Source organism: Macrotis lagotis, chromosome 1 (assembly GCF_037893015.1).
Source record: "Macrotis lagotis isolate mMagLag1 chromosome 1, bilby.v1.9.chrom.fasta, whole genome shotgun sequence".
NCBI lineage: Eukaryota > Metazoa > Chordata > Mammalia > Peramelemorphia > Peramelidae > Macrotis > Macrotis lagotis.
Window position 1 is genome coordinate 860,459,781 of NC_133658.1, and position 7,957 is coordinate 860,467,737.

At 38.9% G+C, this 7,957-nt stretch overlaps 1 long non-coding RNA gene and 1 pseudogene across 1 annotated transcript; both read left to right on the forward strand.

Moving 5' to 3' along the window:
* Positions 1-349: 349 nt before the first annotated feature.
* On the forward strand, positions 350-4,034 carry LOC141490981 (uncharacterized). Its single transcript, XR_012469414.1, has 3 exons — positions 350-492; positions 653-725; positions 3,554-4,034. It is a non-coding gene; the product is annotated as an uncharacterized LOC141490981 (long non-coding RNA).
* A 2,343-nt stretch (positions 4,035-6,377) lies between these two features.
* On the forward strand, positions 6,378-7,580 carry LOC141508225 (fructose-bisphosphate aldolase C pseudogene; annotated as a pseudogene).
* The last annotated feature ends 377 nt before the right edge of the window (positions 7,581-7,957 follow it).

Here is a 7,957-nt window from a genome sequence, read left to right on the forward strand (position 1 = left end):
ATAATATATCTAATGCACATAAATATATGATTATATAAAGAATAATAATTGCTTGCATTTATTAGCTAGAACTTTAAGCTTTATAAATCACTTTATAAAGCTCTCATTTTACTTTCACAAAAACCTTAGGAGGTAGACTCATTATCACCATTTTACAGATAAGGAAAGTGAAACAAAGAGAGGTTAAGTGAATTATTCCCTGTCACACTGCTAGCAAGTGACTGAGGTAGAATTTGAACTCATGTGTGTCTTATTTCAGGTCTAACACTATCCACTCCACCACCTTCAACTTCTTAAATGAAGTACCTTCACTATCTTTGTTGCCCTCCCTCCTATGTAACAATCCCTCTCCAAGGCATGACATCCTGAAGAGGCAATGATGCACAGTGAAAAGAATACTGAATTGAATGGGAGAACTTGAATCCCATTCTTGACAGTTATCTATGCATCCTAGGACAAGTTATTTAATTTTCCTGAGTCTCTGTAAAATGGGTGAGTTGGCCATGATGGGCCTTTGAATTTCTTTTGAAGTCTAGATCTATGATGTGGTCTGACCAGGGAGACTATCATCCCTTTAGTCTTGAACACTAGTGTCTTCTTAACACAGTCTATGATAGTATAAGTCATACTGTGATTCACATTCTGTTTACAGATCACCCTCTCCTCTCATCTTTTATGGAGAAGTGTCTATCTGCCCACACCTGCCCCATCTTGTACTTGTAAAGGTAATGGTTTGAACTTAAGCATGAGACTTTGCCTTTATCCCCATTAAATTGCATATTACAAGATTCTACCAAATGTTCTCACCTGTCAAAACTATTTTGGATCCTGAATCTCTCAACCACTGTGTTAGCTACTCTTTCCAGTCCTGTGTCATCTGCAAATTTGATGAGCATGTCATCTTTGCCTTTATCTGAGTCATTGTTTAAAACATTCAATGGCATTTTGGTGCCTATAATAGATAGAATAAAGCCACTTTAAAAATTGTGAGGACTTTGAAATGTCTACTAAGAAAGACTCAGCTACTTTGTTACTGAAGACCTTTGAGTCTCAAACAGAGGCCAGATGCTTCATAAGATTTACAATCTGACATTCATGGAGGCTGGGGATGTATTTTATAGCATCTTAAAGTCCTCACAGTTCTGAGCTCTAAGGGAAAATTTCTAAGGTGTCTGATCAGTTTTAGAAATCTCTAAAATCAATGGGCAGCTAGGTGGCACAGCAGATGGAACTCCAGAACTGGAGATAGGAAGACCTGAATTCAAATTCAGTCTTAGACACTTACTAGTTGTGTGATCCTAAGTACCCTGTTTGCCTCTCAATTCCTTCATCTGTAAAGTGAATTGGAGAAGGAGACAGCAAATTATTCTAGTATTTTTGTCAAGAAAACCCTAAATGGGGGCGGCTAGGTGGCGCAGTGGATAAAGCACCAGCCCTGGAGTCAGGAGCACCTGGATTCAAATCCATTTTCAGACACTTCATAATTACCTAGCTGTGTGGCCTTGGGCAAGCCACTTAACCCCATTTGCCTTGCAAAAAAACCTAAAAAAGAAAAAAGAAAACCCTAAATGGGGTCACAAAGAGTCAGACAGGACTGAAATGACTCAATAACAACAATAATGATCAGCAACAATCATGAGACTTATTTTGGGCACCATGATGGATGTAAATTAATTTTGTTTAGTTTTTTTGCAAGGCAAATGGGGTTAAGTGGCTTTCCCAGGGCCACAGAGCTAGGTAATTATGAAGTGTCTGAGGGCAGATTTGAACTCAGGGGCTCCTGACTCCAGGATCGGTGCTCTATCCACTGGGCCACCTAGTTGCCCCCGTAAATTAAATTTTAAAAATTATTTTTTTAGTTATTTCCCAGTTACATGTAACATTTTTTTAAACAATTAGTTTCAAAAATTCCAAGTTCCGGGGTGGCTAGGTGGCTCAGTGGATAGATAGAGCAGTGGCCCTGGAGTCAGGAGTACCTGAGTTCAAATTGGGCCTCAGACACTTAATTATTACCTGACTGTGTGTCCCTGAGCAAGTCACTTAACCCTATTTGCCTTTCAGAAACTAAAAAAAAAATTCCAAGTTCCAAATTCTCTTTTGAGATCCTGTTCCCCTCCTTGAGAAGGCAAGCAATCTAATATAGATTATACATATGAAACCCTGGAAAACATTTCCATATTAACCATGTTGCAAAAGAAAACATAGACCAAAAACCCCAAGAAAAATAAAAAAAAAATTAAAAAATATGCTTTAACCAAGATGATCATTTCTGAGGAAGATGAATTCTCATTTGGACATTAAAGAAGATGTTAGCTCATTTCTAATGAAGTCATAAGAAAAGGTCCTTCCTTCCATCTTGTCTTGCTGTGGACACTCTTCAGTAGAGCTGCCTTCTGAAGCCCAAACTAGCCTTCACAATGTCAGCACTATTCCTTATAGGAGGCCACGGGACATTGAATGCTAGTAATTAACTTCTAATAGGCAATTAAGGGCTTTTGTCTGTCTTCTCTCCTAAAGGGTGGGGGAGAGAATGGGAATGGGATATTTTTTAATGTCCCTGAAATGTTTCTGGTACACTGGAAACATTAGACCAGCATTTTGGGCACTTGAGTTGCAGCTGACTCTCCCTCTACATGACCTTGGAAAGTTCATTTCTGCATTTGGGTCTTGGTTTCCTCCTCTGTAAATATGACATTCTATGTTCTATAGAGTCTCCTTTCTCATTCTCACATTCTATGTTCAAAGATTCTTTGCATTTCCAACAATCTTTGCTTTTAGATTTCTTCTACTTCTAATATTCTGTGTTTTTTAATTCTCTTCTAGTTCTAATCATTTTTCTTCTAAGGTTACTTCCTGATCTAACATTCTTTGTTTTAGAGTCCCTTCCATTTTTAAAATCATTTACATTCTACCTGTACCTCTTGCTTTGTTCTGGGTTTCTTTCTATCTATCTATGAAAGCTTCTTTCTCTGTTGTAACATTCTATATCCTAAATATGTTCCAAATCCCTCAAAACTCTGACTTTCTAGGTTCTAAACTCTAACAGGATATATTTAAAAAGGCCCTTTTCAGCTCTGACAGTTTTTGTTCTAAGGTCCCTTCCAGCCCTAACATTCTCTCTTCTAACATTTTCTATTCTCAGGTCCCTTCCTGATAATTCTATCGTCTAACAAGAAGCTTTGACATTCTAAGTGCTAACATTTTATATTCTAACAGGAAGCTCTGACATTAAAATTCTAACATCTATATAGTCTTAGATCCCTCCAGTTCCAATAATCTAAGAATCAATGATTTTCCAAAGATGACCAGGGGACTCTCTAATGGTTATTTAAACAGACAGGACAATGACATTCATAATACACAATCCACTTCATCTCACTCCTTCAGAAGGCTAAACACGTCCATGGTTTGTGTTTAATTACTCCAGCAACTGTTTACGGCCTCCTCTATTCTCTGAGCAAACATTACCATTATGGGGAGTAATTTACTGATACCAACCTTGGCTGGAAAGCACATTAGCTTCTTTCTCTTAAAGCTCTCCTCTCTCCCACAGCCCACATATCACTTCCACTTGGTCTGGTGTTGTACTCATCTTCTGTGGAACCAGAGCAAGGGATTCATGTAGAGACAAAAAGCATCATAGGAATGTCCCAAATTCCTGTGGACTCAGAGAACTGGCACCTGGCTCCTGTGAATTCCCTTTGATCTTTCTAGAAGAATTGCTGTATACTGAATTCAGAATACAAAGTAGGACTAAGAAAGAAAGGATCGGACCCAAGGAACTGCAGGATGAAGATATTGATGGACCTAAAGAGATTATACTGAACCGAGGGTATGAATACACAGCATATGGTACAAAACCACTTAAACAGGGGAAGATTATGAACAATTAGGGAGATAAGGAAAGACTACCTTCGGTAAATTGAGATAAACCATGAAAGAAGCTAAGGATTTTAAGGGTTAAAGGTGAGAAGGGAGGGCATTCTGGGACTACCTGTGCAAAGACAAATGGAGACAGGTTGAGATGTCAAGTATATTGAAGAGTAAATAGTTCATTTAGGCTAAAACTTAAAAAAATTTTTTTTTTAAATTCCCCTTTCCTTTCCTTAGTCCCCTGCACCATTCCCCACAGCTCCAGAAAGTAAGAAAAACAAAGCCTATGTTACAAATATGCACAGTCAAAGAAAACAAATTCCTTAGTAGTCATGTTCAAAAAATCCTATATTTCAGTCTAGACTGGGTGTTCATTATCTCTCTATCAGAAAGTGAGTAATGTGTTGTATTCTGAGTCCTCTGGAATCACAATTGGTCATTGCCTTGGTCAGAATTCCTAAGATTTTCGTTGTCTGTCTCTATAACTTTTTATTGTAGAAATTTGTCTCTTGGTTCTGCTTATTTCACTTTACATCAGTTCAGATTTCTTTGAAATCATCCTCTTCATCATTTCTTATTGCAAAATAGTATTCCATCTCTTTACAATGTGATAACTGATGGGCACACTTTCAATTTCTAATTCTTTGCTAATGCAAAAAAGAGTTATTCCAATATTCTTATATGCGTAGATCCTCTTTCTCTCTCTTTGATCTCCCTAGGATATAGTCCCAGTAGTAATATCACTGGGCCCAAAATCATGAAGTTTAATAGCCCCCTGTATATAGTTCTAAAACTGTTTTCCAAAATTACCTGAAACAGTTCTTTACTATTAACTTTGCCAGTTAGAGTTTGGTTTGCTGGTCCTTCTCTTAATTTATCCTCCCTTTTATTCCTCACTTTCCCTCTTGTCATCTTGCTGAATATAATATAGAACAGTAATCAACTCTGTGAGTCAACAGTTCAGATAAGAGTAAGGTTCCCTCCTAGACTTTCATCCTCAATTGTACAGGCCTCTGTACTCTATGTGAGATGATTTTCTTCATCCTTTATCTCTTCCCCCAAATAGTCTTCATTCCTTTCTCCTTGATTTTTCTTTCAAGTGGTGCAAGTAGTTAGAGAGAGGTCAAGTTCAAATCTGCTCTCAGACACTTACTAGCTGTGTGACCTGTGTGACCTGTGACCTGGGCAGTTAGTATACTTAACCCATTTATTCATCCAAAATATAATAATACAATAGCACCTACCTCCCTAGTTGTTGTGAGAATCAAATTACATTTAGCATAATATCTGGCATAGTACTTAATAAATATTAGATATTATTGTTGTTACTAAGATTATCAAAATACAACAAAACCTTTCTCAGTGTATCAATCTAATTAGACACGTTATTGATAGAGCTCTGATGAAATATATATATAACATAAACAGTTCATCCTTGTTTAGTCCTTCATAATTGCTCACTGATGTTTATTTTTTAATGTTTCTTTTGACTGCTATGATGGTATTTCAAAGTGTCTGTGTAGCTTTGATCTTTTCATAGGGAATACATGGAAGTCCTTTAGTTAATTAAAGATTCATTCCCCTTGTAGTATTACACTCAGTTTTATGAGGGAAATTATTCTTGACTAAATGCTTATATTTTTTGTCTTCTAACTTATTGTCTGGAATATTATGAGTTTTATATTCTTTTACGGTAGCTGCTAAATTGTGTGTGTTCCTGATTGTGACTCTATTTTCATTTTTTTCCTTTGACCCAGAACTTCTGGATTTTGCCAATAATATTCAGGCAAATTTTTATTTTGTCATTTCTTTTAGGAGAGGACTTATAGATTTTTTCTATTTCTACTTTTTCTTCTGTTTCTAAGAGATCTGGATAATATTTTAAAAACATTTATCTAAATATGATGTCTAGTTCACTTTGTCTGTCTGCCTCTCATGACTTTTCATATAGTTCAATGTTTCTTCAATATTTTCTAGGTCAGTTGTTTTTGCTATGAGATGCCTTACATTTTGTTATATTTTTCAGTCATTTGACTTTGTTTTAATATTTCTTGCTCTATCATGGAGTTCTTAATTTCCATATGGTCCATTCTCATTTTGGAGATTGCTATCATGTTAAGGTTTTTTATTTAGTATTTTATTTTTCCACAGTTACATGTAAACCACAATTTTTAACATTTTCCAAATTCTCTCCCTTCCTCCTGTCCCCCTCCATTGAAAAAGCAAACAATTTGATATAGGTTATATAAATGTGTAGTGATACAAAGCATTTACATAATAGACATGTAAAAGAAAATATAGACACCCCCTCCCCCATAACCCCCGAAAAGAAATCTCAAGAAAGATAACATTAAAAAGTATGCTTCAGGCCTCTTTTACTGGGAGCCCTAGTGCAATCCACCCCAGAGCCTGCACCCCATGCACAATGCATTAGGGAAAGAAACCATTTTATTTCATCTAACCAAGTGGAGAGAAGACCACCACCATGCCCCAGTTATACATTAATGGACGAGAGAAAGAAGGAAATGTCAGACATTGCCTTTCGTATTGTTGCTCTGGGCAAGGGCATCTTGGTAGCTGATGAGTCAATAGATAGCATGGCCAAATGGCTGAGCCATATTGGGATGGAGAATACAGAGGAGAATGGCAGGCAGTATCGTCAGGTCCTGTTCAGCACTGATGGACAGATCAAGAAATTCATTGGGAGTGTCATCTTCTTCCATGAGACCCTCTACCAGAAGGGCGATGATGGGGTGCCCTTTGTCCACACCATCCTGGACAAGGGCATTGTTGTGGGCACCAAGGTTGATGAAGGTGTGGTGGCTCTGGCTGGAACTGATGGAGAAACCACCACACAAGTGCTGGATGGGCTCTATGAATGCTCTTCTCAGTACAAGGATGGTGCTGACTTTGTCAAATGGTGATGCATGCTGAATATCAGTGATCATACTCCCTCTCCCCTGGCAATCATGAAGAATGCCAATGTACTTGCCTGCTATGCCAACATTGCCAGCAGAAAGGCATTGAGCCTATTGTGGAGCCTGAGATCTTGACGGATGGAGACCATGATCTCAAATGATGCCAGTATGTCACTGAGAAGGTCCTGCTGTTGTCTACAAGACCCTGAATGACCATGTGTACCTTGAAGGGACACTGCTCAAGCACAGCATGGTGACCCCTGGTCATGCCTGCCCCTTCAAGATCTCCTGAGGAGATCGCCATGGCAACTGGCTCTGCCCTATGTTGAACTGTGCCTCCTGATGTCTCAGGTGTGACATTCCTGTTTGGAGGTCAAAGTGAGGAAGAGGCCTCTCTCAACCTCAATGCCATTAACTGCTGTTCTCTCCCCCCAGCCTTGGGCTTTGACCTTCTCCTGTGGGCGAACCCTCCAAACTTTTGCTCTCAGCATCTGGTGTAGGCTGAGGAACAATGAAAGTGCTGTCACTGAGGAGTTCATCAAACGGGCAGAGGTGAATGGTCTTGCTGCTGCCCAGGGCAAGTTTGAAGGAAGTGGAGAAGATACTGGTGCAAGTCAGGCAGTCACTCTACATTGCTAATCATGCCTACTAAGGCTGCGGACCCTGTTCATTCCTATCCCCAGCTCATGCCATCCATACTAAGCTTTATTTATAGCCACTGCCTTGAACCAAATAGCTATTGCAGAACAAAGGAAATAGCATCTTTTCCACCCTCTGGTCAAGCTCCCTCACGCCCCCCCCCCAGCATCATTTCTTTTTGTAATGTTACACCTTGGGGAGGGAGAAGGAGAGCCCCTGTGGGCCAAGTAAAAGGAAGATTTGGGTGAGGCACTACTGCTAGATCTGAGCAGGATATCTGAGTTCCTACTCCCCACATTGTCTTTGTGTGGTATCCCCTTATTTGCTACACTTGTGATTCCTTAGCTTCTCCCTGGACTCTCATCCCTTTTTAGGGTTATGCTGTTGGGCCCCAATTCATACCACACCATCCACGTGACTATGTTGTGTAGTGCCTGGAATAAATGTTAGTTCTGTATGGAGAAAAAAAAGTATGCTTCAATGCATATTTATATACCATCAATAGGGATGGATAGCATTCTTCATCA